The sequence below is a fragment of the Palaemon carinicauda genome, chromosome 1 (genome assembly GCF_036898095.1).
Source record: "Palaemon carinicauda isolate YSFRI2023 chromosome 1, ASM3689809v2, whole genome shotgun sequence".
Lineage (NCBI taxonomy): Eukaryota > Metazoa > Arthropoda > Malacostraca > Decapoda > Palaemonidae > Palaemon > Palaemon carinicauda.
The window spans coordinates 279,587,336-279,599,410 of record NC_090725.1 but is presented as its reverse complement, the minus strand read 5'-3'; the positions used below and the strand labels follow the sequence as shown (position 1 = coordinate 279,599,410).

The window sequence follows — 12,075 nt, the reverse complement described above, 5'->3', positions numbered from 1 at the left end:
CTCATTGATTTCAATACATGTGGCATTTTGTCTGGTAACTCCCCTGACCCCCAAATGTAATTGAACTAACGACTGTTTGCTGCGGAAATATTTCTGTGACATTTATTGTGAATTGTGCAATTTCCTCAGGTGAATCAAGTTGTGCCCAGAAAACAAGGAACACCAAGTTCACGTGCATCTGTTTTATAGCAAATGTTTGCACAAATCGCAACAAAAATAAAGTAATGAAAATTATAATGATTGGTTAATGGGGTAATTAGCAATTTGATACTGTACTACTAACGCCATCTAATGGCCACGAAAATAAACAATGTGCAGTGCTCTTTAATCCTTGGGATTTGGAATCTATAATGTAATTATGGTTTAAAAATATCCCAAAATTCTACTTGATTGAACCTGAATATAATTTATATCTGCCACACATATTTCTGCATAAGTATCAATCTATCACCCTCTTGCAATTTGATAGAATTATTCACATGAATGGAATAAGGGACATGTGTTGCCATCTTTTGACAAGCAGTAGAAAAACTCAGGTTCTTCTTGAAAATCGGAGAAGTGTGTGATTACTAAATCATAATTTCAAAGTAGTTGATTTTAGTTGATTCATTAAAAAATCCCAATTCCAAAAATACTGTTTTTTTTTTCTTTTTTTTTTACAAACAGAGCGTTGGAACTCGGCAATAGAATGAAAACCCAAAATTTGACAAAAATCTTGTAAATCAATATCAAAGAAGTTGTCAGCTAATCATGAGCACAATTATTACAGGTAATTATGTATAAAGTGTGCCTTGTTCCATGTAGTACATTCTGCATATCATCATATGATGTTACATTAATGTTGTAAGTTGAACACATTCTGTTGTCTAAATCTATTGATCAGAAACGCCACTTGTAAAAATTCCTCAGACGAAGCCACTCTAGCTCTCTCCTTTAATTGAGATCGTAACGAGTTTTACTTTACTCCCAATAGATGGCATCAGAGGCACCTTATCCTATGAAAAGTTGATGTATATACAGGGGCGTAGGAGCGTCTTTTTGGGTGGGGGTTGGGGGGCGTAAATCTTGAATAGTCGCTGACGATGGTGAATCTGGGAACATCCTTAGATACGATTTCTTGGTATCTAACAGCTAACTGTAGCAACCCCAAAATCATACTTCTATGATGACTAATTACAATTTGTACACATTGACTGTGACGTAATACCAGTAAACCTTCTTGACGAATTTACCAAAATAATACTAACGATGTCAATTCTTTGCTATAAACTCATTCCCAATATCGATCAGATTAGGGTTATTAATTTTCTAAGCCTACTATGTTTTACTTAAGATTTATTATATCTGTCATTTGTTTTGCAGTTCCAATTTCATCTTTAAGTTTTTAACAGCATTAATATTTTTAATTTTGTCTAATTTCTAGTTCCTAAAAGACATTCACCTAATGTTGAATTGATAATTATGTTAATTATCTTTGGTTTTAAGCTATGGTGATAAGGTAGAAAGATGAAAACCTCTTTTAGGATTCCAGTGATTGACAAATTAAATTTGTCAATCTTTCCTCTTTCTCTAACTCGTAAGTTAGATAATAATTTTGGTTTAGTTGCAGTTTAGCGATGGGTTTTCTAATGTCTTGTTTATCTAATAATATTACACAAATAAAATAAATGAAGATTAGCTATCAAACGTGCATTTTAGAAGGTCACCTTAGTTGTCCTTGCTAAGCTCTTCTGAAATCAGCTGTTGCATAGAAAGTTCATCACCAGTCAAGTAAAATAAGACTAAGTGGTAACGTCTTTGCCTAGTAATCACCAAACTGGGGTTCGAATCCCGCTCAAACTCGTTGGTTCCTTTGGTTGCTGCAACCTAACAATCCTTATGAGCTAAAGATGGTGGGTTTGGGGCAGCTTATAGGTATATATGCTGAGTCGTCAACAGACATTGCCTGGCCCTCATTGGTCCTAGCTTGGGTGGAGAGGGGGCTTGAATGATTATCATATGTATATTTGGTCAGTATCTAGGGAATTCTCCTGCTTGATAGGGCAATGTCACTGCCCCTTGCCTCTGTCATTCATGAGCGTCCTGTAAACAGGATTGTCATTGTCAGAGAAGTCGAACCAAATATCTAACGAATATTAGATGTATTTTTCGTAAACAGCTTTTGACTCACCACCATGAAACGTTCCAAGTTCAGAGTTAAGGGTGTTAAAGGAACCATCCTTCCTTGGAAAACTAAGGTTATAAACTTGTGTTTCTTTCTGTTCTTCATCAAAACTATGTGCGTGTGGGCCGTTAGGTTATAACTGAGAGCCGAGGTAAACGCAACTGACTTTATTTCAACAGATAATGAGTTTATATGCAGGAGGTTCCAGGCAAGGCTGTCACAAGAATTCAAACAGACTTATTCATGTCAAGGCTGCTTAAACAGGTTCTGATAACAGTGAGGGGGAGAGCGAGATACACAAAAGAAAAAAAGATAAAAATTACCATTACATTGTACGAGTGTGTGAAACTCAATTGAAAGCACGATCAGTTTTAGAAGTTATCACAGATACTTATATAACTACTCTGCAACCATTATTTTTATCATCATCATCTCTTACGCGTATTGACGTAAAGGGCCTCGGTTAGACCTCATCAGTAGTCTCCATCTTGAGCTTTTTGATCAATACTTCACCATTCATCATCTACTTTACGCCTCATAGTCCTCAGTCATGTAGGCCTGGGTCTTCCAACTTTTCTAGTGCCTTGCAGAGCCCATATGAACGTTTGGTGAACCAATCTCTCATGGGGAATGCGAAGAGCATGCCCAAACCATCTCCATCTACCACTCATCATGATCTCATCCACATATGGCACTCGTGTAATCACTCTCATAGTTTCATTTCTAATCTTGTCCTGCCATTTTATATCTAGAAGAAAATGCTTTATAATTGGCATATATAAGTTTCAAATCTTATCGTACTTTAATATTATGAGATCAGTTTTTTTCTTTAGAATGATATACCAGCCCGCTAGCATGGTTTTATCGTACTAAACCTAAATAATGAAGGAGTTTCGTATTCAAAAAGAAATTATAATAATTTGTTATCTAACTTGATAATTAGTTAATGAAATATATATATATATATATATATATATATATATATATATATATATATATGTGTGTGTGTGTGTGTATATATATATATATATATATATATATATATATATGTGTGTGTGTGTGTGTGTGTGTGTGTATATATATATATATCTATATATATATATATATATATATATATATATATATATGTATATATAATTGTGTGTGTATCTTCTTTTTTGGCTGCATCTTTTCCCACTCTTATGTGGGGTCGATGTTCCTGGCCAGCGTTCTCCATCTACCTCTGTCCCACACTTCATCACCGGTTAATCCCTTTGATCGAAGGTCATTCTTGATACAGTCTATCCACCTTCGCTTTGGTCTCCCTCTCCTTCTCCTTCCCTGTACCTCCATTTCCATCAATCTCCTACCAATATACTGTTCATCTCTTCTCATGACATGACCATATCACCTTAGTCTACTTTCTTGGATCTTGTTCTCTAACTCCTGTGGTACCCCTAATTACCTCATTCCGTATCTTATCTCTTCTTGTCATCCCACACATCCATCTCAACATTCTCATCTCTGCCACATCCAGCTTCTTCTCTATTGTCTTCTTTATTGCCCACGTCTCCGATCCATACATCATTGCCGGTCTCACAACTGTGCTGTGCACTTCACTTTTCAACTCAACCCCTATTTTTCCTGTCGCATAGTACTCCACATATTTTTTTTTCCAAATCTTCCATCCTGCTTGTATTCTCTGGTTAATTTCTGCTCCCAGATCACCATCCTCTGCAACTGTTGATCGTAAATACTTGAAATTGTCAACTCTTTTCAATCTCTCCCCTTGTAAACTAACTTCCCCATTCTCCCCATTTTTCAATCTCAAATACTTTGTCTTTTTCCTGCTGATCTTCAATCCTCTATTTTCCATTTTTTGTTCTCCACTCCTCCAGTTTCTCTTCTACTACCTCTACTATAAATGTGCATATATATATATATATATATATATATATATATATATATATATATATATATATATATATATATATATATATATATATATATATATATATATATTTATATATATATATATATATAAATATATATATAGATATATATATAAAGAGAGAGAGAGAGAGAGAGAGAGAGAGAGAGAGAGAGAGAGAGAGAGAGAGAGTTTAGGCGCTTAGGCTCGAGAAATGCTCTAACAATACCAGTATATCTCAAACCCCGAAATTTCTCTGCTGAAGAATCCGACGTTGAGCGCCAATTTAAAAATGCAAGATTCAACCGCTCTCTTTCCCCCGTATAATCTTCCTTTTCTTTTTATTCTTCACCGTTATTTTTAAGGGATATTTGCCCTGAAAGTCTCCAGCTATTCGCTTTCGGCTGCATATCCACTTGTACTTCTTACTCTCTGTCGTTAATTATCCCGTTTTCTTTCTCTACATATGCAATTAATTCTAAGTCATGCCTACGCCATCATGAGGTTCAATACTACACGGTATTCTAGAAGTTTTATTCCAACTGCGATCAGGTTGTGGAATGATCTTCCTAATCAGAGAGTTGAAACGGTGGGACTTCAAAAGTTCAAACTTGCAGCGAATGTTTTATGTTGAACAAGTTGACATAAGTCTCTTTTTATAGTTATATATGAAAGATCTTTTTTTTTAATGTTGGTAATGCTCCTAAAAGGTTTCATATTGAATATTCATTACTTCTTTTGTAGTTTGTTTATTTTTTTATTTCCTTTCCTCACTGGACTATTTTTTCCTGTTAGAGCCCTTGGGTTCATCGTATCCTGCTTTTCTAACTACGGTTGTATCTCAGCTGATAATAATAATGATGATAATAATAATCTGCATTCGGTCGATATAATGCTTCTAGCTCACACGTTCATCATCATACCATTCAATATTTTTTCATTATTTATGTATTTTGTTAATTGATTTTTCTTACAATGAGAGAGATCACCCGTGATTGCCAGTAATTTCTCTTCTTAGCTTGACATCCTTGAGTTTATACTGATCATGTTTTTGTTGCGTCTGTGCTGGGAGAAATTCATTTGTCATCATTTTTACTGAGGGTAATGAGCTGTTTTATAAGTTACCTCATTAATCACTTGTGTCAATTACCTAGAAATCCAAGTGAGTCGAAAGAAAAAGTATTTCGAGATCAGACTACCAAGCGATAAAAGTATGTTGATACAAAGAATGATATGAGATGTACGGTTTGTTTGTTTGTTTTTACTCTCTTTGGATGCACTTAGCTAATTAAACGTTTCAAATTGATTATGATCTCTCTCTCTCTCTCTCTCTCTCTCTCTCTCTCTCTCTCTCTCTCTCTCTCTCTCTCTCTCTCAAACGCAATTTAAATCCAAAAAGCTCCGGTTCCAGTATTTATCCGTAACACTGGATATTGTTATTTTTGATCAGCATAAGATTTCTTCAATTTTTTTCATTGTCAAACTGCCGTGGGTCATATTGAAGTACTTGCCTTGCCTTATATACTTGCCTGTCGTCCTTGATGCAATTTTGACGTTGTCAGTTGATATCTTGGAAGTTTTAGTATCAGAGGAATACGTCCAATCTCAATGATGATGGAAAGTGAAACGGGCTATCTTGGAAAAGTTTATGGAATAATATGTAAATAGCAAACGGTCTTAGTATCTTAGACAACTAATGTGTTAAGAAAATAGAAAATATAGTTTTTTTTTTTACTTCAACCTTATTCATGCAATATGCATTAACAGAGAAATGTCTTTCTTTAGCAAATGATTACTTTCCTCTGCGGAGCACTCTTCTTTAGCACAACCGTTGGGAGAAGAACTCCTAAAACACTTTGATCTCTTGTCACTGAGAAATTTCACATGAAGCTTCATTAGGCTGCACTTAGTTGTTAAATTATCTCTCTCTCTCTCTCTCTCTCTCTCTCTCTCTCTCTCTCTCTCTCTCTCTCTCTCTCTCTCTCTCTCTCTCTCTCTCTCAATTTCTTTGAAAATAATCTTTGAAACTGAGATTCTCTTTCATCTTTTGTTATCTCCGAGTCCTATATCTTCCTTTCATTGAAATAGCACTCTATTACCTTTTTAAAAGTTTTTATTTATTTATTTATTTATTTATTATAATCATTCTCCTTCCCTTCTGTCTAAGCTTATTTTCTTATATACTTTATAAAAACTATCGATGCTATAGAGCCTTTAATCCCTTCTATGGTAAAGATGAGCTGAACAATGTTGGACAATGTTCGGATAATTTCTAGCTTGTACAGTTGTCCCCTCTACCCTTACCTCAGTGGGAAACCAAACAAAATTCGGAATGTTATTTTAACTTCTCTCTCTCTCTCTCTCTCTCTCTCTCTCTCTCTCTCTCTCTCTCTCTCTCTCTCTCTCTCTCTCTCTCTCTCTCTATAATCTAAAACTATTCTAGGTAAAAGTAGAAGTATCTTAAAGAACTCTATGTGTCTTTCCTGGCAAATCCAAAGCCATGTAAAAGACATTTGGGGATTTCCATAATCTCAGCATCAGTCAGAATCCAAGAATATTATCATACATATTCTGTTTTAGGAAGTTTTCTTTTAATTTCTCAAAGATTTTAAGGGATGCATTTTTGTGTCTATTGGATTAATCTATTTGGATATTAAATAAAGTGACGCTGTTTCACAGAGTTTTGTGTTGTCACATTGTAGGATATTCATTTTCATCTTATCTTATGCATCAATTATGAGCAACCAATGAAATAAAAATGTCTGCAGGTGCATGAACTCCTTAAATTCACTTTTGTTTCATCCTAGAATTATAGCACATGTCGGAAGGACCTTATCCTATGGACTACCAGTGGAATGCATGATTATATTTTTGATCACATAAGCAACAGTTTTCCCTTCAATGTGATTTCATAACATTCTCCCAATAACTTGACTTTAGATAATGACGTCACGCTCTGCCCAACAATTTAAGAACACAAGAAAAGTGAAGTTATTTTCCCACAAAGTGGATTTCATGTTGATACAAAATCTTTTATTTGAATAGTTTGAATAAAGATAACACAATTGCAATAGGTTCTGTAGTATAAGAACTTAATTCCGCGCAATTTGCGTCAGTATTTATTAGAATGTAATTAACTTAGGGAATTTATAAATGTTTTTTTTAATAATGTTTTGTGAACAGATTTATTTTGAAGAATAATTTTGCAAAATAGAATTGTTAACAAATTTCCAAGGTTTTTCTGGAATAGATAAAGATTTATTGTAATAATATTTTTTCTTGAGGATGCATTAACATGCTAATTCATCTCATTTGATGTATTTATATAGCGATAAACTCTTTTGGATTTGAAATGAGTTTCAGAATAAAAAAAACTACAATATTTCTTAAGAGATGTTCTTAAAGGCTTCTTTTGTTGTATATTGAACAGAGGAACATCCTAACTGACATAAATAAATTTACAAAGGAAATTACGATAAGGTTCATTTTCTGTAAGAATTAAATTCTGGAACGCCCTTATCACAACACAAATTCGTAGGTTGATGACGCTACACAGCCAGGCGTTGGCAAAAACACAGAAAAAATGTCAATATTCTTTTTCGTTATTTGATTTTCCTATGTTGATTACGCTGATTTTAAGACCATCAAATTGCACCATAGTCATGCACCTTTTGGTATATTATTAGTACTCATTAAATTACCTAAATCTGTAATGAATAATGCTGTTCTCCACCAAAGGAAATCGAATTTGGCAGCTCTGTCCCAAGCTCGTCCCACCTACCATAACTGTGCTGATGATTGTTACCTGGGTCAGTGGTACGGGGTTATACCTCATTATCCATGTGTTCTAATCAAGAAAGGATATGTTAACCCCTTTTATAAGTAACCTCTGGTTGCTTCCGATAACATACGAAAAATTCACACGATTTTCTGATAAAAATAATCATTTATAATAAGGAAACGATCGTTGGACAATTTACCAACGACCAATTCTCTAGCCTCTACCTTCCTATCACACTTTCTTGACACACGTGGTCCTCAAATCACTTACTACATTAGTTAGGATAAGGTGCCTCTGACGCCATCTATTGGCGGCAAAGTAAAACTCGTTACGATCTTAATTAAAGGAGGGAGCTAAAGGGGGTTTCGTCTGTGTTATTATGCCTTTAGTAATATAACAATCTTGTTATTCTACTTAGTTCTTATTTACTATACATGTTATATCAGGAATCATCAATTATCTTTTGGTTTCATAAAGATTTAATTGAAATATAGATTAGATAATTGTTTAATCACCCGATTGTCTCATCGATTTCAGTACATGCGGCATTTTGTCTGGTAACTCCCCTGACCCCCAAATGTAATTGAACTAACAATTGTTTGCTGAGGACATATTTCTGTGACATTTATTGTGAATTTTGCAATTTCCTCAGGTGAATCAAGTTGTGCCCAGAAAACAAGGAACATCAAGTTCACGTGCATCTGTTTTATAGCAAATGTTTGCACAAATCGCAACAAAAATAAAGTAATGAAAATCATAATGATTGGTTGATGGGGTGATTAGCAATTTGATACTGTACTACTAACGCCATTTAATGGCCATGAAAATAAACAATGTACAGTGCTCTTTAATCCTTGGGATTTGGAATCTTTTATGATGTAATTATGGTTTAAAAATATCCCAAAATTCTACTTAATTGAACCTGAATATAATCTATATCTGCCACACATATTTCTATCGCCCTCTTTCAATTTGATAGAATTATTCACATGAATGGAATAAGGGACATGTGTTGCCATCTTTTGACAAGCAGTAGAAAAACTCAGGTTCTTCTTGAAAATTGGAGAGGAGTGTGATTACTAAATCATACTCTCAAAGTAGTTGATTTTAGTTGATTCATTAAAAATTCCTAATTCCAACAATACTGTTTATCTTCTCTTTACTTTTTTTTTCGTTCTTTTTTGAGGTCGTAAGTTATAGCAAGAATATGTAAAATACAGATAATATTTATCACTAAAACAGGTCGAGCAGAGCCCAATAATTTACAAGCAGAGTGTTGGAACTCAAAAATAGAATGAAAACCCGAAATTTAACAAAAATCTTTTAAATCAATATCAAAGACGTTCTCAGCTAATCATGAGCACAATTATTACAGGTAATTATGTATAAAGTGTGCCTTGTTCCATGTAGTACATTCTGCATACCATCATATGATGTTTCATTAATGTTGTAAGTTGAACACATTCTGTTGTCTAAATATATTGATCAGAAACACCACTTGTAAAAATTCCTCTGACGAACCCACTCTAGCTCCCTCCTTTAATTAAGATCGTAACGAGTTTTACTTTACCGCCAATAGATGGCATCAGAGGCACCTTATCCTATGAAAAGTTGATGTATATACAGGGGCGTAGGAGCGTCTTTTTGGGTGGGAGTTGGTGGCCTAAATCTTGAATAGACACTGACGATGGTTGATCCAGATTTTTTTTTTCTCTCTCTCTTTTTTTTTAATGAACCAGCGCTTGGATACGATTTCTTGGTATCTAACAGCTAATTGTAGCAACCACAAAATCATATTTCTATGATGATTTTATGTGACAAATTACAATTTGTACACAATGACTGTGACGAAATACCGATAGGCCTTCTTGACGAATTTACCAGAATCATACTAACGATGTCGATTCTTTGCTATAAACTCATTTCCAATATCGATCAGATTAAGGGTTATTAATTTTCTAAGCCTACTATGTTTTACTTAGAATTTATTATATCTGTCATTTGTTTTTCAGTTCCAATTTTATCTTTAAGTTTTTAACAGCATTAATGTTTTTTAATTTCGTCTAATTTCTATTTCCTAAAAGACAATTACTGTACCTAATGTTTAATTTATAATTATGTTAATTACCTTTGGTTTTAAGCTATGGTGATAAGGTAGAAAGATAAAAACCCTTTTTTAGGATTCCAGTGATTGACAAATGAAATATATCAATCTTTCTTCTTTCTCAAACTCGTAAGTTAGATAATAATTTTGGTTTGGTTGCAGTTTAGCGATGGGTTTTCTAATGTCTTGTTTATCTAATAATATTCCACAAATCAAATAATTGAAGATTACCTATCAAACGTCCATTTTAGAAGGTCACCTTAATTTTCCTTGCTAAGCTCTTCTGAAATCAGCTGTTGCATAGAAAGTTCATCACCAGCCAAGGAAAATTAAACTATGTGGTAACGTCTTTGCCTAGTAATCACCAAACCGGGGTTCGAATCCCGCTCAAACTCGTTGGTTCCTTTGGTTGCTGTAACCTAACAATCCTTATGAGCTAAGGATGGTGGTTTTGGGGGAGCTTATAGGTATATCTGCTGAGTCATCAACAGACATTGCAAGGCCCTCCTTGGTCCTAACTTGGGTGGAGAGGGGGCTTGTACGCTTATCATATGTATATATGGTCAGTATCTAGGGCATTCTCCTGCTTGATAGGGCAATGTCACTGCCCCTTGCCTCTGTCATTCATGAGCGGCCTGTAAACAGGATTGTCATTGTCAGAGCAGCCTGTACCAACCGTGTGGCACACGATCGTACATAATTAATTTTGTATATATTATGCTTGTATCTTTGCTCTTATTTCGCACTAAAAAGAACCAGAATAAACATGTCTGCGTTTTTCCTCTGTAACATTGTCTGTTTTTCGAACATGAAATTTCCTGTTGCCTTGAGGTTTTGTATATAAAGGAGAGTGTTCTATAATAAATTACTCAGTTGCTTTCAACCTGCCTTTGAGTCACAACCTTCTCTCGGCCCGATACATTGGTGACCCCGGAAGTCGACTCGCTCCCACTGCCTTCCACCCCCACCCTCCTCGCCTCTGCATCGTTGGTACTATGGCGTACTTTACGGAAGTTGGCGCTGCAGCTGCCCCATTGAAACTTTCATCGTTCGCCAGCGGAGAGGCGTTTGCTTGGTTTCAGCGTGCAGAAGTCCAGTTTCGCATCAAGGGCGTGACTCGCTCAACCACCAAAGCAGACTATGTTCTCGTGGTGATACCCGAGGACACCTTCCCGGAAATATCCGACTGGCTTTGTGAACAAGGAGACATCCCAATAGAGTACGACGCCCTCAAAACATACCTTCTGCAGCAGTACTCGCCATCGCCAGCCGCCCGTATAGCAAAGCTTTTTCAGCTCTCGCAACAACCGTTGGGGGACCAAAGGGCTTCGCTCGCCCTCAGGAAAATGACCAGTATCGTTCGCCATATTTTAGAAGGTACGCCCTTCGTCATTCGCAAAGACCACATGCCTCTGGTGCACGCCTTTACTTGACAGTCTGATGCCTGGTCCGCCCGGCAACGCCGACATCTCTCCGCCGTGGCTGAATATAATTGCACCGTTCAATAAGTCCCTGGGAAAATGAATCCCATTGCCAATGCCCTGTCAAGAAACACGTTGGCTGCCGTTCAACTGGGATTGGGTTACAACGCCCTGGCTGAAGCCCAACGACAGGATCCAGAGTATCAAGCATGTAGGACATCCTGCACATCCCTCCGTTGGGAAGACTTACCCCTCGAAGACTCCAACACCACCCTCCTCTGTGACGTCAGTACTGGTAGACCGCAACCTTGGATTCCTGCTCCCATGCGCCGGCAGGTGTTTGATTTCATTCACGGCCTTTCACATCCCTCGTGCCGTTCTACTGCACAGCTGCTGAAGGCAAAGTTCATTTGGCACGGCATTTCTAAGGATGCTAAGGATTGGGTCCGCACCTGTACTTCTTGCCAAACTTCCAAAGTACATCGACACACGGATTCAGGAGTGGGCACCTTTCCTCAACCTCAGCGTCGTTTCGCACACATTCACGTCGACGTTGTAGGCCCCCTATCCACATCACAAGGACATCGTTACCTGTTTACCGACATCGACCGCTCCACTCGTTGGCCTGAAGCCATTTCCATGGAAATTGCAATGTCCGCCGCATGTACATCTGCCTTACTCTCTGGATGGATTGCA

The 12,075-nt window shown here is 36.4% G+C and overlaps 1 protein-coding gene across 2 annotated transcripts in view; it reads left to right on the top strand.

The window, feature by feature from the left end:
* Positions 1–12,075, top strand: part of LOC137644905 (zwei Ig domain protein zig-8-like) — a 300,708-nt gene that overhangs the window by 134,712 nt on the left and 153,921 nt on the right. The window lies entirely within an intron of this gene.